At 43.0% G+C, this 24,059-nt stretch overlaps 1 protein-coding gene across 3 annotated transcripts in view; it reads right to left on the bottom strand.

Moving 5' to 3' along the window:
* LOC129862905 (forkhead box protein N2-like) overlaps positions 1-23,804 on the bottom strand; it is a 49,805-nt gene extending 26,001 nt beyond the window's left edge. The window contains exon 1 of one of the 3 annotated variants that reach the window (XM_055935014.1): positions 23,613-23,804. The gene's annotated coding sequence lies outside the window, so the exon portion shown is untranslated. Of the gene's footprint in view, positions 1-22,181; positions 22,651-23,612 lie in introns of those variants that run through there. The other 2 variants (XM_055934998.1, XM_055935006.1) reach the window with 2 other exon arrangements.
* Positions 23,805-24,059: the final 255 nt, after the last annotated feature.

The following is a 24,059-nucleotide window of genomic DNA, read 5'->3' as shown; positions in this document are numbered from 1 at the left end:
CTTAAGGGAGTGCCATTTCGACATAGCACAAATTCGTATCCAAATTAAACTGCCTCGTACTCAATTCTTGCTCGTACAATATGCATATTATTATTACTATTGGATAGAAAACACTCTAGTTTCTAAAACCGTTTGAATTGTATCTGTGGGTGAAACAGAACTCGACTTAGAGCAATTTTCTTATGTGTATGTCAGAGTGCAGAATTTTGCTGGCTGTTCTGAGACCTGTGTTTTAATTTGCCTGTCCTCTATTGGTGGAGATACACTGCATACGCCTTCCCCTGGTTGTTAGCGAATAGGGAGACTTGAAATGGAGTTTCTACGTAGTTCCCAAAGTTTATAAATTGATTGGAATCGAGGTGTCCACCCTTTTGGATCTTCGCGCTGACGCAGAGAGGGTCTTGGCATGTCTTTTTAGAAGCTCTGGTTTTAGAAACTAGATATATCCGGCTCTGTTTTTATTCGATATAGGCTTTAAAGACATCATAATCTTGTTATTTTAAACCGATTTATATCAGTTTATGTCAGTATATTGCGATTTTCGGGCATTTCATTTCCTGACGTTGTATTGAGTTGGGTATCTCTCTCTTGAATGCCATTGTGTACTGCTAATTGTAACGTGGAAGGAAACATTCTCCAACCCAGCAACGATTCTTTTGGCCAACGGACACCTTTCCCAAGATTCTGATGGGAGTTCAGCTAAAAGTAAGAACTATTTATGCTGATAATTCGTTGTTCTGTTGAAAAAGTAAAATGCATAAGACGCCATTATTTGCCGTGTAGCCTTGCGTTATTGCACCCTGTATTGCACCCTGTATTGCGCAGTAAGGTTAATTTTAAAAATGTAATTCAGCGATTGCATTAAGAACTAATTTGTCTTTCAATTGCTGTCCACCCTGTATTTTTTAGTCAAGTTTATGATTATTTATTGATTAGACTAGGTGACTCTCCAAGATGGCGCGCAAAATTTTCTGGGCAGCTTGGCAACTTTTGTCATTGTATAAGCACGATTTGTGCCGCTAAATATGCACATTTTCGAACAAACTCTATATGCATTGTGTAATATGATGTTACAGGACTGTCATCTGAAGAATTCTGAGAAGGTTAGTGAAAATTAATATATTTTGGTGGTGAATACGTTATCGCTATGTTTGGCTGGAATCAATGCTGTTTGGTTTGCTACTGTGCTAAGCTAATATACCGCTATATTGTGTTTTCGCTGTAAAACACTTAGAAAATCTGAAATATTGTCTGGATTCACAAGATCTGTGTCTTTCAATTGCTGTACGCTGTGTATTTTTAAGAAATGTTTTATGATGAGTAATTAGCTAATACACATTGCTCTCTGTAGTTATTCTAGTCATTTTAGTGAGAGTTGTGATGGGGGCTGCACAAATATGCACATTTTTCTAACAAAACCTATGCTATACAATAAATATGTTATCAGACTGTCATCTGATGAGGTTGTTTCTTAGTTAGTGGCTATTTATATCTTTATTTGGTCGAATTTGTGATAACTACCTATGCAGTAAAAAAATGGTGGAGTATGGAAGTGGTGTCTTTTGCTAACGTGGTTAGCTAATAGATTTACATATTTTGAAACATTATTTAAACATTAACATATTAAAACATTTTAAAAATCAGAAATGATGGCTTGATTCACAAGATGTGTATCTTTCATTTGGTGTCTTGGACTTGTGATTTCATTAACATTTTATTATATGATATCCCTGTGGCTTTAGGCTAGGCTAGTCAGCTTTTGTGATGGGGGGGCTCCCGGATGCGGGTTTGGTAGGCGTTAAGAGGTTAAATGCAAGTAAAACTAAATGCATGCTCTTCAACCGATCGCTTCCCGCACCTGCCCGCATCACCACTCTGGACAGTTCTGACCTAGAATATGTGGACAACTACAAATACCTGGGTGTCTGGTTAGACTGTAAATTATCCTTCCAGACCCACATCTCCAATCCAAAATTAAATCTAGAATCGGCTTCATATTTCGCAAACAAAGCATCCTTCCCTCATGCTGCCAAACATACCCTCGTAAAACTGACTATCCTACCGATCCTCGACTTTGGCTTTGTCATTTACAAAATAGCCTCCAACACTCTACTCGGCAAATTGGATGCAGTCTATCACAGTGCCCTCCGTTTTGTCACCAAAGCCCCATATAATAACCACCACTGCGACCTGTACGTTCTCGTTGGCTGGCCCTCGCTTCATACTCGTCACCAAACCCACTGGCTCCAGGTCATCTACAAGTCTTTGCTAGGTAAAGCCCCGCCTTAAATCAGTTCACTGATCACCATAGCAGCACGCGCTCCAGCAGGTATATTTCACTGGTCACCCCCAAAGCCAATTCGTCCTTTGGCTGCCTTTCCTTCCAGTTCTCTACTGCCAATGACTGGAAGAAACTGCAAAAATTGCTGAAGCTGGAGACTCATATCTCCCTCACTAACTTCAAGCACCAGCTATCTGTGAGCAGCAGCTCACAGATCATTGCACCTGTACATAGCCCATCTGAAAATAGCCCATCCACCTACCATCTTTTGCACATCTATCACTCATTTTTAATTGCTATATCATAATTACCTCGCCACTATGGCCTATTTTATTGCCTTACCTCCCTTATCTTACCTCATTTGCACACACTGTATATATACTTTTTCTAATGTATTATTGACTATGTTTGTTTATTCCATGTGTAACTGTGTTGTTGTATGTGTCGAACTGCTTTGCTTCATCTTGGCCAGGTCGCAGTTGTAAATGAAAACTTGTTCTCAACTATCCTACCTGGTTAAATAAAAGGTGAAATACATATTTTTTTTGTGTTTACAATGAATGAACCACGAAACAGCAAAACATTATTTTGTATCGCAACACAATACATTGACTCACACAGTAGCCTAAAAGAGAACTAAAACACACAGGAAATAGTCTCACAGTACGTGGAATTTACTTCCTCCTCTGGAATGTTTGTACACATTCAGTAGCTACTTCATAAGACCAGCGGAAAATATAGTCCAATTAATCAATGAGGCCAAGCAAGAGCACAGAAGGCAGCCAGCAAGAGACATTCCCCCCTCTCCTCCTCCCTGATCACAACAAACTTTAGTCTTTGCACCCAGTGTCACCATGACAACCCTGCTGCGGTCACTTCAATTAAGAGCACAAATCCTCCCAAGGAGAGAAAGTGGGAAAATAAGTAATCCATCTACGCTGGGCTGTGTGTCGACTGTAGCCAACAACCAATCAGCATTCAGCTTGTGGCAACCCTACAGTGACAGGGTAGTGTCTGTGGGGAACCACCAAACGTCCCGGTATAGGCTGGGGTGGTGCTGGAGTGATGCTGCTGGGGCTTGAGGTGGGGTTGAGGCTGGGGTGGGTTGTGACTAGTCTGGTGCTGGGCTAGGGTGGTCTGGGTTATGACTGGGCTGAGCCTGATACTTGGGGTGGGGGTTGAGGGACACTGGGAGACAGAGGGGTGGAGGATGGCTGGGCCGTTGTTGTTGTTAAAGAGGAATCGGGCCAAGCTCTGCTCTGGACAGAGAAAGCAGGAGATAGAGGGGGAGACGGGAGAGGGAGGGCATAGAGTGGGCGAGAGAGCAGGCTCTGGGAACCTGGTGATGAGATAGAGGATGATGGGAGCAGAAAAGAGGGCAGGGGTGTGATGTGCACCAGTATACCCTCAGCCCTAGACATTCATCTCACCTCTCAGAGAGAGAGGATCGGTCTGGGGTTGGGTATTCACTTAAAGGGTTTACAGGAGGGGTCAGCAACAGGCAACATCCTGTAGAGATGATTTTTTTCAAAGGAAGAGGAAAACATTTGTACATAGCCTAACAGCAAGTGTCCGTACAAAGAGAGAGTGTCGTAGAAAGAAAAGGGTTGAGAGAGCGAGCCAGCCAGCCAACCAGAGAGTGAGCCAGCCAGCCAACTAGAGAACGAGCCAGCCAGCCAACTAGAGAACGAGCCAGCCAGCCAACTAGAGAACGAGCCAGCCAGCCAACTAGAGAACGAGCCAGCCAGCCAACTAGAGAACGAGCCAGCCAGCCAGAGAGCACCGGCCAGAGCCTGAGCGCACCGGCCAGAGCTCGAGAGACAAAGCGATGGAGAGACAGAGACAAAGCGATGGAGAGACAGAGACAGAGAGCGCGAGACAGAGAGCGCGAGACAGAGAGCGCGAGACAGAGAGCGCGAGACAGAGAGCGCGAGCGCGAGACAGAGAGCGCGAGACAGAGAGCGCGAGCGCGAGACAGAGAGCGAGACAGAGAGCGCGAGCGAGAGACAGAGAGCGCGAGCGAGAGACAGAGAGCGCGAGCGAGAGACAGAGAGCGCGAGCGAGAGACAGAGAGCGCGAGAGAGAGACAGAGAGCGCGAGAGAGAGACAGAGAGCGCGAGAGAGAGACAGAGAGCGCGAGAGAGAGACAGAGAGCGCGAGAGAGAGACAGAGAGCGCGAGAGAGAGACAGAGAGCGCGAGAGAGAGACAGAGAGCGCGAGACAGAGAGCGCGAGACAGAGAGCGCGAGACAGAGAGCGCGAGACAGAGAGCGCGAGACAGAGAGCGCGAGAGAGAGACAGAGAGCACGAGACAGAGAGCGCGAGAGAGAGACAGAGAGCACGAGAGAGAGACAGAGAGCGCGAGAGAGAGACAGAGAGCGCGAGAGAGAGACAGAGAGCGCGAGAGAGAGACAGAGAGCGCGAGAGAGAGACAGAGAGCGCGAGAGAGAGACAGAGAGCGCGAGAGAGAGACAGAGAGCGCGAGAGAGAGACAGAGAGCGCGAGAGAGAGACAGAGAGCGCGAGAGAGAGACAGAGAGCGCGAGAGAGAGACAGAGAGCGCGAGAGAGAGACAGAGAGCGCGAGAGAGAGACAGAGAGCGCGAGAGAGAGACAGAGAGCGCGAGACAGAGAGCGCGAGAGAGAGAGCGCGAGAGAGAGACAGAGAGCACGAGAGAGACAGAGAGAGACAGAGAGCACGAGAGAGACAGAGAGAGACAGAGAGCACGAGAGAGACAGAGAGCACGAGAGCGCGAGAGAGAGACAGAGAGCGCGAGAGAGAGACAGAGAGCTCGAGAGAGAGACAGAGAGCGCGAGAGAGAGACAGAGAGCGCGAGAGAGAGACAGAGTGACAGAGAAGTGTTTCCTCTATATTATATATTCATTGCCACCACTCTGGTAAAAATTCAATTCCATCATATGTATTTATTATTTGGGGGATGGTAAAATATTCAGTGTCAACTTAAAGGACTAAAATCTGAAAAAGTATATAGCTCTATCTTTAAATAAGTTATTTGAAAACTAACAATCAACAAAATACACTGAACTTAAATCTAACCGCATGATGTAAAGTGTTGATCCCATGTTTCACTTCTAATGCAGTTCTTCTAGCTGGCTGATGAGGCATATCTGCTGCTGCTACTCAACAATTAGAACCACTCTGTTGTATGATGTGGTGGTCTGGGACAACAAACAGGCCGGGTGGTGATTAACCTCAATTAGCAGCACAAAGACCCTCCTCCCCCTCTCTGCTGCACCACCCCCACCGGCCCAGGGCCCACGCCCCCCTAACATCCTTCAGGTAACACCCCACCAGCCACATTTAAATATCAACAGTGTTTTTTAGTGTGCATGGTGTTCTAGTGGGCATGTACATATACTGAACAAAAATAAAATGCAACAGGCAACCAAAGATTTCACTGAGTTACAGTTCAATTGAAATAAATTAATTCGGCCCTAATCTATGGATTTCACGAGGTGATGGCGGCGGATGAATGGCACAACAATGGTTCTCCGCATCTCATCACAGCATCTCTGTGCATTCAAATTTCCATCAATAAAATGTTATTGTGTTCGTTGTCCTTAGCTTATGCCTGCCCATAACCCAACCGCCACCATGGGGCACTCTGTTCACGACATGAACATCAGCAAGCCGCGGTTATATTTTTGTCCTATTTGTATTCAGACCTCTTGACTTTTTCACATTACAACCTTGTTATAAAATTGACTAAACACATTTTTTACTCATCAATCTTCACACAATACCTCAAAATGACAACGTGAAAACAGGTGTTTAGAAATACTTTATTTTCATTAACTATTCAGACCCTTTGCTTTGAGACTCGAAATTGAGTTCAGGTGCATCCTGTTTCTATTGATCATCCTTGAGATGTTTCTACAACTTGATTGGAGTCCACCTGTGGTAAATTCAATTGATTGGACATGATTTGGTAAGGCACACACCTGTCTATATATGGTCCCACAGTTGACAGTGCATGTCAGAGCAAAAACCAAGCCATGAGGTCGAAGGAATTGTCCGTAGAGCTCAGCGGCAGGATTGTGTCGAGGCACAGATCTGGGGAAGGCTACTAAAACATGTCTGCAGCATTGAAGGTCCCCAAGAACACAGTGGCCTCCATCATTCTTAAATGGACAAAGTTTGGAACCACCAAGACTCTTCCTAGAGCTGGCCAGCCAGCCAAACTGAGCAATCGGGGAGAAGGGCCTTGGTCAGGGAGGTGACCAAGAACCAGATGGTCACACACTCCTGTGGAGATGGGAGAATCTTCCAGAAGGACAACCATCTCTGCAGCACTCCACCAATCAGGCCATTATGGTAGAGTGGCCAGAAAGAAGCCACTCCTCAGTAAAAAAGACACAGGACAGCCCACTTGGAGTTAGCCAACATAACAATCAGATTCTCTGGTCTGATGAAACCAAGTATGAACTCTTTGGCCTGAATTCCAAGCGTCACATCTGGAAGAAACCTGTACCATCCCTATGGTGAAGCATGGTGGTGGCAGCATCATGTTGTGGGGATGTTTGTCAGCGGCAGGGACTGGGAGACCAGTCAGGTTCGAGGGAAAGATGAACGGAGCAAAGTACAGAGATTCTTGATGAAAACCTGCTCAGTGCTTAGGACCTCAAACTGAGGCAAAGGTTCACCTTTCAACAGGACAACGACCCAAAGCACACAGCCAAGACAACGCAGGAGTGGCTTTGGGACAAGTCTCTGAATGTCCTTGAGTGGCCCAGCCAGAGCCCAGACTTGAACCCGATCGAACATCTCTGGAGAGATCTAAAAATAGCTGTGCAGCGACAGTCCCCATCCAACCCGACAGAGCTTGAGAAGATCTACAGAGAAGAATGGAAGAAACTCCAAATACCAAGCTTCTAGCGTCAAACCCAAGAAGACTCAAGTCTGTAGTCGCTGCCAAATGTGCTTCAAAGTACTGAGTAAAAGGTTTGAATACTTATGTAAATGTGATTCAGATCTCTATTTCTAAATTTGCAGAAAATTCTAAAAACCTGTTTTTGTTTTGTCATTATGGGGTAGTGTGTGTAGATTGATGAGGGGGGGAAATTAATCCATTTTAGAATAAGGTTGTAACCTTAATTGTGGAAAAAGTGAAGGGGTAAGAATACTGTCTGAAAGCAGTGTGTGTGTGTGTGTTATATAAACAGACCAAAACACCAGCTGAAGGGAACCCATCCCAAGATCACAAAGGAAGTGCTTTTAGCTGATTAGCACATTCCCGCTGCGTAGTGAATTATCATCGCTGTTATGAATATCATCATTATCCTTGCTCTTATCAAAAGGCATCAAAGCGGGATGTGGCAAGGCGAGCGAGGGGTCCGCTAGCTGGTAAATGGGCCACGTGTGAGTGAGTGAGAGCTAATGAGAGGTATTAGCTTGTTGACTTCTCAGTGCTAAGCAAATTACCGAAGCTGGCCCGGATGGTAGCCTATCGGTTCATCTGCAAGGTAAAACTACCCCCCTCTCCATCGGGCCAGGCCCTCCATTATAAAATGTGGTAACAGACAGACAAAAGACAGGTGCAGAGGCATATTAGGCTATTTTCCCTTGGAAACTTTATCCTTCTAATGCACTGATTGAACTTCTTATGGCTACAGGGGCAGTATTGAGTAGCTTGGATGAAAGGTGCACAGAGGTGCCCATAGTAAACTGCCTGCTCCTCAGTCCCAGTTGCTAATATATGCATATTATTATTTGTATTGGATAGAAAACACTCTGAAGTTTCTAAAACTGTTTTAATGATGTCTGAGTATAACAGAACTCATATGGCAGGCAAAAACCTAAGAAAAAATCCAAACAGGAAGTGGGAATTCTGAGGTTGGTCAATTTTCAACACAGCCCCTATTGACCCCACAGTGGGATATGGATAAGTTTGCACTTCCTACTAGATGTCAGTCTGTAGAACCTTGTCTGATGCCTCTACTGTGAAGGGGGGCCGATTGAGAGGGGAATTAGTCAGGTCTATCATGACCTGGCCATGCTCTGACCATGCGCGTTCACATGAGAGGGAGCTCTGTTCCATCGCACATTTGTAATTAATTCTGTAATTCAATGTAATTCTCCAGTTGGAACTTTATTGAAGATTTATGTTAAAAACTTTCTAAAGATTGATTCAATACATCATTTGACATTTCTACTTACTGTTACGGAACTTTTTGACATTTCGTCTGCTTTTAGTGAACGCGCTTCCTGACTTTGGATTTGTTTACCAAACACGCTAACAAAAATAGCTATTTGGACATAAATGATGGACAGTACCGAACAAAACAAACATTTCTTGTGGCAGTGGGAGTCCTGGGAGTGCATTCCGACGAAGATCAGCAAAGGTAAGTGAAGATTTATAATACTTTGAGCTTTGTTGACTGCACAATTTGGCGGGTAACTGTATGGCTTCCTTTTGTGGCTGAACGCTGTTCTCAGATTATTGAATATTGTGCTTTTGCCGTAAAGCTTATTGAAATCTGACAACGGTTGAATTAAGAACAAGTGTATCTTTAAATCTATGTAAAACATGTATCTTTCATCAAAGTTTATGATGAGTATTTATGTTATTTGACGTGGCTCTCTGCAATTTTGGAGGCATTTCTGAACATGGCGCCAATGTAAACTGAGGTTTTTGGATATAAATATGAGCTTTAGCGAACAAAACATATATGTATTGTGTAACATGAAGTCCTATGAGTGTCATCTGATGATCATCAAAGGTTAGTGATTAATTTTATCTCTATTTCTGCTTTTCTGTGACTCCTGTCTTTGGCTGGGAAAATTACTGTTTTTCTGTGATTTTGCGGTGACCTAAAATAATCGTTTGTGGTGCTTTCGCTGTAAAGCTTATTTGAAATCGGACACTGTGGTGGGATTAACAAGATTACCTTTAAAATGGTATAAGATACATGTATGTTTGGGGAATTTTAATTGTGAGATTTCTGTTGTTTGAATTTAGCGCCCTGCACTGTCACTGGCTGTTGTCATATCATCCCGTTAACAGGATTGCAGCCATAAGAAGTTAAAAGACAAAAGAACATGCAGAGGCATTAGGTTTGTGGTGACTTCATGACTCTTTAGATATATACAGAAAAATGTGATGGCCTTAGTGGGTACAGTTGAAGAGACAGAAAAGAAATCAGCGACAGAGTGGGGTTTCTTAGCTTTGATGCCTTAAACACGACCCAGGTTATGGAGATATTTCCGCAGTGACAACAGAAGAGGAGACTGGCTTCTGCGCTATCTCCTGATCTGCAGAGTGGTTGCCGTGGCAGCAGGGCCTAGCTGTAAAGGGAAGTGATTGTGCTGTACTCTGTGGCGGAGCGAGGCATAAGGAGGAAGGCTAATGTGAAGAAATCAATACACGCTCCGCTCAAAGTGCTGAGGCCAGCAGTCTCCCCTCATTCTCCTCAAACCTCCCTCACAAAGACGAGGATACACTGACAGAGAAAGAAGAGACATCAGCGCAGCTGTCAGAAAAAACACTGTCATTCTTTGAGAGTGCAGTAAAAGCATGAGAGCCTACCTTAAAATTTAAATGAACCCACACTACAATTCAAATGTTGCATTGATATCTAAACATGCCATTTTGAGTTGATAGAAGTGGATAAAGACACACTGCACCAAAACTATTGACTCAAACCTCGAACACCTCTGTAATAGATACTGTGTGTCACAATACTGAAGCACACATTATGACAAAAGGTTGGTTAGAGTTCAGCTGATACTTGTTACAGTGGGGGTTACTTTACAACCTGGTCTGTCATTCAAACAAGTAGTAAGAGAGAGTAGTGTGTGTCTTACTGTTGGTCAAACTGGTTTGTGTGTCTCTAGTCTGTCGGAGTGCAGTAGGCAGGCAGGTCCACTGAAGAGAGGTCAGAGATACTACAGTATTCCTCATTGAGGTTGAATATTTTCTGACACTGAGAAATGGAATGGGTCTAATGTGTGCTAGAGGTGAAAGCAAACAGAGTTGAGTTGAAACAAAGACGTTAGATTCAGCCTCGCTTTCTACTCATACAAAGGAGCGGTTGTTTTTGCTCTGGCGACATTTCACAAGCCCAACAGTATTCTAAACAGAGAACTGAGCAAGGGGGAAACGCCTCAGGCCTGGTGAGGAAGTTAATTTACAAAGACAGACCAACTCACACAGAGCAACTCACAGAGAGACACCTCTATGGGACTGTGAACTTGACCAGTGACAGGAGGTTAGGTGGAGTTCCCTACTTCAGGGAGAATAGCCCTTTCAAAAGCTCTATGCGTGTGCGTCTACAGAATGTACCCATTACCACAGCATGCACTGTCAGACAAACAGTACTCACAGGGCAAGCATATGGGGAAATACAAAAACTGTTTTAACCAAACAGAGTTGAGGATGAGAACAAAATTACAGAATAAGCATGAGTACCAGAGAGAATGCCAAGAGTGTGCAAAGCGGTCATCAAGGCAAAGGGTGGCAACTTTGAAGAATTTAAAATATATTTTGATTTAACACTTTTTTGGTTACTACATGATTCCATGTGTTATTTCATCATTTTGATGTCTTCATTATTATTCCACAATGTAGAATATAAGTAAAAAAGAAACCCTGGAATGAGTAGGACTGGTACTGATATATATAGGGTTGTTATACTATAATGCTCACATGAATGTCAGGCTGAATATATGTTCAAGTCAGGTACTCAAAAATAATTTGAATTTAGTTTCTCGTAGAATAATGTTACAATACAAAAGTCATGTGTAAACAGTTTGTTTTCACACAAAGCAGCTCTAGCAGGGCAGAAATTTGACTGACTTGTTGTTAAGTTGGCACCCTATTACAGTGCCAGGTTGAAAGTCACGAGGCCTTTGGTAAGGCCAGCCTACTGCCAATGTTTATCTATGGAGATTGCATGGCTGTGTGCTCAATTTTACACAGTTGTCAGCAACGGGTGTGGCGGAAATAGCCAAATTCACACATTTTAAGGGGTGTCCACACACACATACATACATACATATATACAGTGGGGAGAACAAGTATTTGATAACCTGCAAAATCGTCAGTGTTTCCTACTTACAAAGCATGTAGAGGTCTGTAATTTATCATAGGTACACTTCAACAGAGACGGAATCTAAAACAAAAATCCAGAAAATCACATTGTATGATTTTTAAGTAATTCATTTGCATTTTATTGCATGACATAAGTATTTGATACATCAGAAAAGCAGAACTTAATATTTGGTACAGAAACCTTTGTTTGCAATTACAGAGATCATACGTTTCCTGTAGTTCTTGACCAGGTTTGCACACACTGCAGCAGGGATTTTGGCCCACTCCTCCATACAGACCTTCTCCAGATCCTTCAGGTTTCGGGGCCGTCGCTGGGCAATACGGACATTCAGCTCCCTCCAAAGATTTTCTATTGAGTTCAGGTCTGGAGACTGGCTAGGCCACTCCAGGACCTTGAGGTGCTTCTTACGGAGCCTCTCCTTAGTTGCCCTGGCTGTGTGTTTCGGGTCGTTGTCATGCTGGAAGACCCAGCCACGACCCATCTTCAATGCTCTTACTGAGGGAAGGAGGTTGTTGGCCAAGATCTCACGATACATGGCCCCATCCATCCCCCCCTCAATACGGTGCAGTCGTCCTGTCCCCTTTGCAGAAAAGGATCCCCAAAGAATGATGTTTCCACCTCCATGCTTCACGGTTGGGATGGTGTTCTTGGAGTTGTACTCATCCTTCTTCTTCCTCCAAACACGGCGAGTGGAGTTTAGACCAAAAAGCTCTATTTTTGTCTCATCAGACCACATGACCTTCTCCCATTCCTCCTCTGGATCATCCAGAAGGTCCTTGGCAAACTTCAGACGGGCCTGGACATGCGCTGGCTTGAGCAGGGGGACCTTGCGTGCGCTGCAGGATTTTAATCCATGACTGCGTATTGTGTTACTAATGGTTTTCGTTGAGACTGTGGTCCCAGCTCTCTTCAGGTCATTGACCAGGTCCTCCCGTGTAGTTCTGGGCTGATCCCTCACCTTCCTCATGATCATTGATGCCCCACAAGGTGAGATCTTGCATGAAGCCCCAGACCGAGGGTGATTGACCGTCATCTTGAACTTCTTCCATTTTCTAATAATTGCACCAACAGTTGTTGCCTTCTCACCAAGCTGCTTGCCTATTGTCCTGTAGCCCATCCCAGCCTTCTGCAGGTCTACAATTTATCCCTGATGTCCTTACACAGCTCTCTGGTCTTGGCCATTGTGGAGAGGTTGGAGTCTGTTTGATTGAGTGTGTGGACAGGTGTCTTTTATACAGGAAACGAGTTCAAACAGGTGCAGTTAATACAGGTAATGAGTGGAGAACAGGAGGGCTTCTTAAAGAACTAACAGGTCTGTGAGAGCCGGAATTCTTACTGGGTGGTAGGTGATCAAATACTTATGTCGTGCAATAAAATGCAAATGAATTACTTAAAAATCATACAATGTGATTTTCTGGATTTTTGTTTTAGGTTCCATCTCACAGTTGAAGTGTACCTATGATAAAAATTACAAAGCATGTAGAGGTCTGTAAGTAGGAAAACCTGCAAAATCGGCAGTGTATCAAATACTTGTTCTCCCCACTGTATATATATATATACAAAAGTATGAGTCCAATAGGGAAAGTATGTGGTGAGGACAAACACGGTCCTTTAGCTCATCTACTAGTGGAGAGAGTGAGATGGATAGCCTAACCTAGGCCTCCCCAGTGGCGCAGCGGTCTAAGGCACTGCATCGCATTGCTAGAGGCGTCACTACAGACCCGGGTTTGATCCCGGGATGTATCACAACAGGCCGTGATCGGGAGTCCCATTGGTCGGCGCACAATTGGCCCAACGTGGTCCGGGTTAGGGGAGGGTTTACTTGGCTCATCGCGCTCTAGCGACTCCTTATGGCGGGCCGGGCAGGCTGACCTCGGTAGTCAGGTGAACAGTGTTCCCTCCGACGCATTGGTGCGGCTGGCCTCCGGGTTAAGCGGGTGTTAAGAAGCGCGGTTTGGCGGGTCACGTTTCAGAGGATGCATGACTCGACCTTCGACTCCCGAGCCCGTTAGGGAGTTGCAGCAATGAGACAAGATCGAAATTGGGGAGAAAGGGGGGGGGTTAAAAGAAAAAAGACAAATGAATAAAGTAGGCTAAACTAAAGGGTTGCAGTGGAATGTGGATCTCCATTTGTCTACCGATCGTTCAGAGCGCTGTTGATGTCTGACTGCTGACATTTTCATGTGATTCTACATGTAAAAATCACATCCAGCATGGCACATGTGTTGTTGCCTGTCCTCACCACCTGGGGACGGCCCGTCAGGAAGTCCAGGATCCAGTTGTAGGGGGGGGGGGGGGGGGGGTGTTTAGTCCCAGGGTCCTGAGCTTAGTGATGAGCTAGGAGGAAAGGGATTGTCGGCGCCGGGAAACAGTGGGTTAAACTGCCTTGCTCAGGGGCAGAACAACAGATTTTTACCCTGTCAGCTCAGAAGGCACTATGCTGTTGAACGCTGAGCTGTAGTCTATGAACAGCATTCTCACGTAGGTGTTCCTTTTGTCCAGGTGGGAAAGGGCATTGTGGAGTGCAATAGAGATTACGTCATCTGTGGATCTGTTAGGGCAGTATGCGAATTGGAGTGGGTCCAGGGTGTCTGTGATGGTGTTGATGTGAGTCATGACCAGCATTTCATGGCTACAGATGAGTGTTACGGAGCGATAGTCATTTAGAGACAGGTTACCTTGGCGTCCTTGGGCACAGGGACTATGGTGGTCTGCTTGAAACATGTACATATTACAGACTGGGTCAGGGAGAGGTTGAAAATGTCAGTGAAGACACTTGCCAGCTGGTCAACGCATGCGCTGGGTAAACGATGTGAAGGCCTTCCAAAGTACAACTCAGACTATCAGTGTTCAACCCCTCTATCTCTTAAGGGTCATGTGATTTAGAGTTCAGTCAGTCGGTGTGCAAACATTGCCCCAGCTAACACAGAGCTACGTGGCAGAACACTCAAAAGCTGCAGAATCATGAATTAAAAGGGTAGTACTACGCAACTTTCGAAAACAAATTAAAATGCATGTGCTCATTCCAGAAGATGTGGGGGAAACATGTGGAGAATTTCAGCAACGCTTCTTAATACTAGTCTATTCAAATCAATTTTCTTGACAGATTGCAATGTAATAATTTGACACCAATGTGAGTCGTTGTGCATTCTTTGAACATAGGCCTACACCATTATAAACTCTGTTACTGTACTACACAGAAGCCTTTTGAAGCACAGGAGCACCGCTGTAGAGGATAGTCTGTTTCTCTGCAGCTGACAAACAGCCGATCTGTGTCAGCCAAGCTGCTCTATGTCCTGCGTCTCTACTAAACCCATCGTGACCCTTACAACAGTCTCAGACAACACCACTGAAATCGGAGGGAGGTTTCTGAGGGACTAAATGCAAAGTGGCTGTGTCAAATTCAGAGATGTCTACAGCCTCAAAACGTAAAGCAGTTCTAGAGACTCACAGAACAATGACCACGTACCAAGAACTCTGCACAGCCAAACACATGCAGATCCCAAAACATGCTCAATTAACACATTCCCTAAAGCCTTAACACTCAGTAAAGTCAAAGGGCTGGGAATTGCCAGAGGCCTCACCATAACATATTATGACCAAACTTAGGTGCCGATACGACATGTGTTGCGATTCTCACAATTCTAAGTGTATTGCGATTCTATATGTATTGCTATTCTCACGATTCTATATGTATTGCAATTTGATACTGTGACTTGATGTTCCAAACATATTGCTCAGTATATGTCTGCTGCAGAGGGACAAGAGAGAAAATGAGTTATCAGTCATGGAAATAAAAGAGCTGAAAACAAATTGGCTCTCTACTTAAAAAGATGAAGAACAAGCTATGAAAGAAAAATACTGGAGTTTTGGTGCAGGTACAGCCAACTAGCGCAAAAATATTACGATATTGTCAATATTGTACAGCACAATATCCCGGCATGTAACTGTATACATTTTTTCCCCCATCACTAGTAAAAAGTCACACTAGTCTTAAATAGACAGGATCAGAGAAGCTTTCAGAAGTTACACAACGTCTGGTCCGTGGCTCTGAGCGGTGTGTGTGTGTGTGTCAGGAGATGAAATATATGAGCAGCTGCAGTCATTAAAAGCAGTAACCTCCAAACAAAGGCCAGATCATAATCAGCAGACAGACAAGAGCCTTGATGGGTTGATCGAGGAGGCAGCGGCAACAGACAAATTGGTTGCTTCAGTGGGATAAACCAGAAACCACCAGATATGGCGGAGAGGAGCAGGAGAAAAGGAGAGCTTACTAACCCAACAGGGACAACTCTCAGAGACAACAAGAATTAGAGATGGTCCTGACATGAATCAGGAAGACTAAAATAAAGAACCAAGACAGCACACCGCTGTTGTTTTTCTGCTCCTCTCTCACTTCCTTTAAAGCTGCAATATGTAACTTTTTGGGCTAACTGACCAAATTCACATAGAAATGTGAGTTAGACAGTAGATCTGTCTCTCTCAATGAAAGCAAGTCTAAGAAGCGGTAGATCTGTTCTATGCACGCTGTTTCCATGCTTCCCGTTCTTAGTTTTGTTTGTGTCATACTTTCGGTTTTGTACACCAGCTTCAAAAAGCTGAAAATACAATCTTTTGGGTTATTTAAAAGATACTTCGCAGCAGATTAGATACAAGTGACAATGATTCTCTATACTTCTTTTGTCACAAACTGAAATTTGGCGAACTATTCTATTTTTGCAGCCAGGAAATGGCGGTGCGATTTCTGCATACTGCACCTTTAAATCATACAGCCTGAGTTGAATACAGGTTGAATTGTTTCACTTTTTCATGCAACACTGAGATGGTGTCTACACTTAACACTTACATGGGACTTCTGCTATCCTAATACAAAGATCACATTGAAAAGACGGGTCTAGACGCACAAAACTCGCTTTATGGTCCAATTGTGTTCAGATCTGGCTGACACAGACGGTAATCAGGGATGCATCGTGTGCGGATTTCTCCTCAGTCTGAACTAGAGGTAGACCGATTAATCGGAATGGCCGATTAAGTAGGGATCCCAAGCTTTCATAACAATCGGAAATCGATATTTTTGGGCGCCGATTTGCCAAAAAATTGTGTTTTTTTTACACCTTTATTGAACTAGGCAAGTCAGTCAAGAACACATTCTTATTTTCAATGACGGCCTAGGAACGGTGGGTTAGCTGTCTTGTTCAGGGGCAGAACGACAGATTTTTACCTTGTCAGCTCGGAGGATACAATCTTGCAACCTTACAGTTAACTAGTCCCACGCAATAACGACCTGCCTCTCTCTCGTTGCACTCCACAAGGAGACTACCTGTTACGCTAACGCAGTAAGCCAAGGTAAGTTGCTAGCTAGCATTAAACTTATCTTATAAAAAACAATCAATCATAACCACTAGTTAACTACACATGGTTGATGATATTACTATATATTATCTAGCATTTCCTGCGTTGCATATAATCTGACTGAGCATACAAGTGTCTAAGTATCTGACTGAGCGGTGGTAGGCAGAAGCAGGCGCGTAAACATTCATTCAAACAGCACTTTCGTGCATTTTGCCAGCAGCTCTTCGTTGTGCGTCAAGCATTGCGCTGTTTATGACTTCAAGCCTATCAACTCCCGAGATGAGGCTGGTGTAACCGAAGTCAAATGGCTAGCTAGTTAGCACGCGCTAATAGCGTTTCAAACGTCACTCGCTCTGAGCCTTCTAGTAGTTGTTCCCCTTGCTCTGCATGGGTAACGCTGCTTCGATTGTGGCTGTTGTCATTGTGTTGCTGGTTCGAGCCCAGGGAGGAGCGAGGAGAGGGACGGAAGCTATACTGTTACACTTGCAATACTAAAGTGCCTATAAGAACATCCAATAGTCAAAGGTTAATGAAATACAAATGGTATAGAGGGAAATAGTCCTATAATTCCTGTAATAACTACAACCTAAAACTTCTTACCTGGAAATATTGAAGACTCATGTTAAAAGGAACCACCAGCTTTCATATGTTCTCACATAGCAGATATTGCACTTTTACTTTCTTCTCCAACACTTTGTTTTTGCATTATTTAAACCAAATTGAACATGTTTCATTATTTATTTGAGGCTAAATTGATTTATTGATGTATTATATTAAAGTTAAAATAACTGTTCATTCAGTATTTTTGTAATTGTCATTACAAATTAATTAATTTTAAAAAATCTAAAACTGTGTCCGATAAATCGGTATTGGCTTTTTTTGGTCCTCCAATAACCGGTATTGGCGTTGACAAATCATATTCGGTCGACCTCTACTTCTGACCCACTGGAATTGTGATACAGTGAATTATAAGTGAAATAGTCTGTCCGTAGACAATTGTTGGAAAAATTACTTGTGTCATGCACAAAGTAGATGTCCTAACCGACTTGCCAAATCGATTTTTTTTTGTTAACAAGAAATTTGTGGAGTGGTTAAAACTGGTGGTTGACTCCATCCTAAGTGTATGTAAACTTCCGACTTCAACTGTAGATTTAGAGTAATTGATGTGCATATAGGACGTAGAGTAATTGTATATTGATGGTCTCAGCATGATTCCCTGGCTTAAGGGTTAATTACAAAAATAAACCAACCAACCATGCATAGAGAACACAATGTTTGAAGGTTGTTAAATCACAGACCTTTTCAAGACTGGCTGTTGATCAGACTGGTACTTTAGTTACCTACATGAATGGCACAAAACTCGCCAGTTTTTGTTCCTACAGGCAGTGTGTTTTCTAATTCGAACGCCATCTCAAACCCCACACGCTACTCCAGAGTGTTCAGATAGGCCAAGTCGCTACACACATCGTCAGACCACCAGTTGTCTTCACACCTTGAGTGTTAATTGGGTATAAAGGGTATTGAGTGCAGCACCATAGCACACTGGAGTCAATAGAATAATAGGAGTGACAGAGGATAATTAGTTAACCATTTGTCTCCATAACAGACTTCCAGACATGTCAACTTCTTTTTTAAGGACTGCCGCTAATCCTAATGGCCTCCGTTAAACAGCCCCAGCTAAAACACAATCCCCTATACAGACCACAACTATAGTTCTGAAGAGGTATAGGCTAACCTTTCATCATTCTGGGTCAAAGTCCATCACACTGTGATAACATGGCATTGTTGTTAACATAATAGGGAATGCTTTGTATTCACAGACTGGTAGGCCACTTTCACTGGCTGCTGTCATATCGATCCCGTTACTGGGATTGCAGCCATAAGAAGTTGTTTAAAGTAACAGACATACAGGCCTTAAGTCCTTTACACTAATGCATGTGGAGAGCATGCAATCTAACAGTATTTACTTCTTGGAAAGCGGAATACCTAGCATATTAGCTTGTGAAACACATGTTTCTGATAGAACTATCACCTATAGGCAAGGCATGATGAATGTATTAAGAGTTACAAAGCACCTATAGCCTCCTCCATGTTTCAGAAACATTAGTGTTCCATTCCCTAGTCTCCTGAGGGACATGGATAATGTCAGTCTGGTACACTTCAACACGTCCCAGAGGACAAGGACAGAAAATTCACCAAGATTGAAGCACCGGGCTCTTTCTATTGCACTTCTTGATTAAAATGGCATGTCTTTTTTCACTGTGGAATATGGTTAGTGTGGGGATATGGGGAATATGGTATTTCGATTCTAGAATCTAATGCCGGCGATTTAAATAACCTTATTATGTGGAGCAGCCAAGATGATCAACCACACAAACACCCCTACGCGCGCACACACACACTTGTGACAATCTTTCCACCACGTGTCTGCGCTGAGAGATAGCCATTACATAGCAGGGTTAGCAGCAGCATTACTAGGGTTATGGGCAGGGCATATTTATAGTCATGAATGCCATGAAAGAGAGGACGTCTCAGACTATTTCAGGCAGCTAAGATACTTACCCTTCTGACTGCAGCACTCCTGTACAAGCATGTATACTTGTGCACATTATGGTACAATTTTTTTTAACTTGCAAACGCACACGGTAGAAACATTTTAAACAGCATATGGTTAAAAGAAAAACAATCATGTACAGTGTGCTCACACACAAACACACTATTCCTGGCAGATAAATTAATGACAGGTTAATCACTTCTGTTTTCCTACTTTTGTCTCAGGCCTGCTTTGTTTAACTGTTTATCTGTGGCACATTTGTCAGCAAACAGCATATGTTTGACAAAACAGGACCACTGCCCCCCCACACCCTAATCTCACACACGCACTTGCCTGTGTAACAAGACAACTACAGTAGGCAACACGTTTCAATTCAAATCATCATCCTCTGTTTTGTAAGAGGAGAAAAGGGGACACATGATCACAACGAGAGGGGATACTATTTTTGTACGTTATCACACCAACTGCCACACCTATGGAGAACAGAAAATATTGAATTGGCCACCAACAGTCAGAAAATCTTGTGATAATCCATTACCTCATGGATTTAGTGTAGCAGTCATTCTCAGAAAACAGTCAACAACAAAATAATCTCAAGAATCAAATTTCACAAAATGCCCTCTGGAATCTCCGAGATTAGGATATGTACTTATCTGTTTCATAATTATTATGTTTTGCGGTCAGATATTACGCATTTTAAAAGCATTCAAAATTCTCATTACCATAAATCCCCAAAAGTTACAAATTAATATTTAAATGTTTTTTTAAACATCACTCCCCTAATGAAAAGGCCCGAGTCAAACATTACGCTGAAAACAGAAAAATATTTAAAATGAGGTTATCAATACAATGTAAAAAAATTTACTTTTCCCCAATTTAAGCCATTTGATAATAAGAAGGTCAAGTGGGATAAAGGGGGTGTTTGAGAATATACCCTCATTCTGAAGGCATATAAGCAAATAAATTAACTTAATTTGTTATCTTCTAAGGACTACTCATCTAGATGATGCATCATGGGTAAATAAAACATTATTTAAAAACAGACTGGAGTTTTTACAGGAACTTGAAAAAGTGTTACGTAATGAGACATGTCCACAGACACAGTGTTAGTGTGTACTACATACTATAACTTTGGGGTGAAAATGTACAAAATTGTTGAAAATGTAATATTTAAAATAAGACACTTTCCCAGAAATGTGACACCTTTAGTCCTCAGAATGATGGTTGATTTATGCTGTTAAATCATAGTTTTAGAACTCAATTTACTACAGACATTTTAAAACTGGTTTCATCAACTGTTGAGGTCAAGCACAAGGCAGTGTTCAAATTCAAATTCAGGGCCCCCCTGTCGAAATAAAGGAAACACTTCAGGAAATGAGGGATACAAAGTGTATTGGAAGCAGGTAATTCCACACAGGTGTGGTTCCTGGGTTAATTAAGCAATTAACATCCCACCATGCTTAGGTTCATGTATAAAAATGCCCAGTTGGCCATTATTCTGGCTACCATGGTAGAAGAGATCTCAGTGACTTTGAAATAGGGGTCTCAAAGGAGCATAGGGGTTTTAAAGGGTGTGTGTGTGTGTGTAAGTGTCTCAATCACCAGATCAACTCAATTGAACACTTATGGTTGTTTCTAGAGTGGCGACTGAGACAGTGTTTTCCACCACCATCAACAAAACATCCAATAATGGAATTTATTGGGGAAGAATGGTGTCACATCCCTCCAATAGAGTCCCAGATACTTCTAGAATCTATGCCAGGGATCGGCAACATGGACATGGTTGTGGGCCACAAAATGTGAACTCATAAGGAGCCGCGGTGGCTCGCAGATCAGCTACGCACAACCATTCTCACACATGCAGTCAGAGCCAGCCCAAGCCTTTTGGGGGCCATCAGCAACATTTTGTTGGGGGCCCTAAGCAACGTTTTGTGGATATGCTATATATATGCTAGAAAAAAATATTTAAAAAAATCGATATTTTACCAATCTACATTTTTTTTGCTGACATGGCTAATTGAGTGACTGATAAAAAAATTAATGCTGATGGATAACCAAATATAGAAATGTCACCTTGTGTATTCTACTATCATAACTCTCAACAGTAAGGTGAGACCCAGACTAAGTTCCAGCAAAATTCCAGGAACTTTCAATTAAATTCCCTTGTTTTTTAGAATTCCTGGTTGGAGAATTACAGATTTCCTGCTGATTCCGGGAGCTCTCCAACCGGGATTTCAGGAAAACCAGGGATTTTTTTTTAAAGTTCCAGGAATTTTGCAACCCGCAGCCCTAGTTTTTGGGGGGCGGGGGGGGTGCAGTTGCCCAGCCCCGATCTATGCCAAGGCGCATTGAAGATGTTCTGGATGCTCGTGGTGGCCCAATGCCCTATTAAAAGGAATAATCCACAATAATACCAAAGTCAATATCAGCATGTGAAGTAGCTAGTTGGCTGTAAAATCTGCTAAACAAATTCAGGAGTCTACAATCTCACCATGTTCAACCTGCAGATCGATGTGCCTCGGAGTGTTGAGTCTGACATTCACAACGGTACCATGCAATGCACCCTGGACTGAAGAGGTGGAACCTCTTAAATTACACATATCTTGAGGTAGGAATATCGCAAAAATATAATCAATGGCTCATTCGAGAGAAGATGACCTCCTGCGTTATGACATCAGCCAGTATTTAAATCTGACATGCATGATAGATGTTTTTGCAATCTAGAAGTCACATTCTGAGTAACTTCCGGTGTAGTGAGAGCGGCTTTATCGCAATGCTAAGTCATACTGGCTGAATTTCTGCCTGCTTTAATGGCAATAGCTCAGATACACATCAATTGACACCAGGAATCAATAGAACATTGCTTAGAGATGCACAAAAACCAAATCTTTCCTATGTTGGTGTTCCCTTTATTTTGGCAGTTACCTGTAGCTACTCCAAAGGCAATTTGACACTAAACCTATTGCATGTCCAGGGATGTGCTGATATGCTCCAATATGTGATGAGGGTCTTCAGAGTTGCTGTGGTCACTTCTTCCATCATCAGTGAGCGGTGTCTCTGTCCCATAATGTATTGTCAAAGAAGACCACGCTCCATTTCAACTGACAAAATTGCAACGCGGGACAATATGCATGTGAGTGATTGAGGATTTGACTCAACGTCCATCCAAATACATATTGCATTGAGTGCAGGCCAACTCATGGGACATTAGAGGAGGTTGAGCAGAAGAAATTAAAGGTTAGCAAGCTATCTTTCGCTTGATCAGCTCTTCGATATCCCCTGGACCACGTGTCAAGGGCCATTTCACTCAATGAGGAATCAATAATAGAGAAATAATTCACTCATCGTTTTCACACAAAAAAAATAAGTTATCACAGCGACTACAGCGACTATCGCTGTTTGATAGACCGACAACACTGCAAATTGGCTACAAAGTCACAAACATGGTAACACCCCCTGCTACTGTCGCCCAACAAAATTGTCCTACATTCTCTCCTCACATGAAAAAGCGTTCTTGCATTAACAAATCAACGACTACGGTTTAAAATACTATTTCAGATTACTTTAAAAATATTCCATGGTCCATATTACACAAATGGCATGACCTCATTTAATACATGAAATAAATTCATGCAGTTATCGATGTGGTGTCTGACAAATGGTTTAACTCGCAGGCAGACTCGTGTCATGACTCATGGCAATCTAACGTCGAATGAAACGGGGAGTAAACATAACACATTTAAGAAACTAGAACGATACATGTTCATCGAATGACTGCATGCGAAAACTAGCCATTTGATATGACCCATTAAAACTGTTAGGAAAGTAGCGAAGCTATCCAAACTGGATAGAAATATCCACCGTCGCTACACATTGTTGAAATTGATATAAGTCTGTAAAAGTGTATAATGCATGCTCAAATCTGAATAAAAATATTGGACGGTCAATTGTATCTTGTTGGGTCGGTCACAAAAGAACTTTGCTACAGTTAGCTCGATAGCTAATGCCACATGGAAGACAAAACGCCAAAAACAACTTCTTAGCACAAGATAGTTCTAGTTTAGTATATATTGTGGAGTTGAGAAACTCAGGTAAGAAAAAACTAAAACACAGACTAAATCACTGAAACGTTTCCATATAACTAGCTTACCATAACGCAAAGCTAGAGTTCGGATAACTAATGGGGGAAGTAACGTTACATGTTGTCCGCTATAGAACTGCCATGCTGGCTGCACGAGCTATCAGTTACTGCTCTCATTTACTTCGCGCTGCCTTTCACCAGCCATGGAAAACACAAAGCATTCCGTGATATCGCACACCATAAAATGAAAGAAACACATATTTTCAACTACTTACAATCATGCACGCGGTTCCTGTAAAATAGCAGTATGGCTGGAATCGTGTGTTCAGGTGTCTGTCTCAGTTTCTCACAGTGTCGGAGATCACATCGGCAGCTGCTTCCTCATACTCGCAACGCGCAGATCATGCCGCACAGTAACGCTACCAAACCCCTCTCCGTCGCCAAGGCAACAATCCCAATTCAGCCAATCATAACCCCTCCCTTCCATACCCCCTGGCAACTGGCCGCAGCGCAGAAGAACAGCGTTGATTTGTGCGCGCGGTCGCCGCTACACAATTTGTATTTATTTATTCACAGGAGTTCGTTATGTAGCCTAATTAGAATATGGCGTATTGTAAACGCAATTAAATAAGATTGAACAAGCGCACAGTACCATTGTTTTATGCCTCCAAGGAATACAGTTAATTCCAACTGTTAGAATAAACTGCACAGCATTTGGTGGT

The sequence above is a fragment of the Salvelinus fontinalis genome, chromosome 1 (assembly GCF_029448725.1).
Source record: "Salvelinus fontinalis isolate EN_2023a chromosome 1, ASM2944872v1, whole genome shotgun sequence".
NCBI classification, from domain to species: domain Eukaryota; kingdom Metazoa; phylum Chordata; class Actinopteri; order Salmoniformes; family Salmonidae; genus Salvelinus; species Salvelinus fontinalis.
Note: the sequence above shows the minus strand (reverse complement) of the source record. Positions and strands in the feature narration are given on the sequence as shown.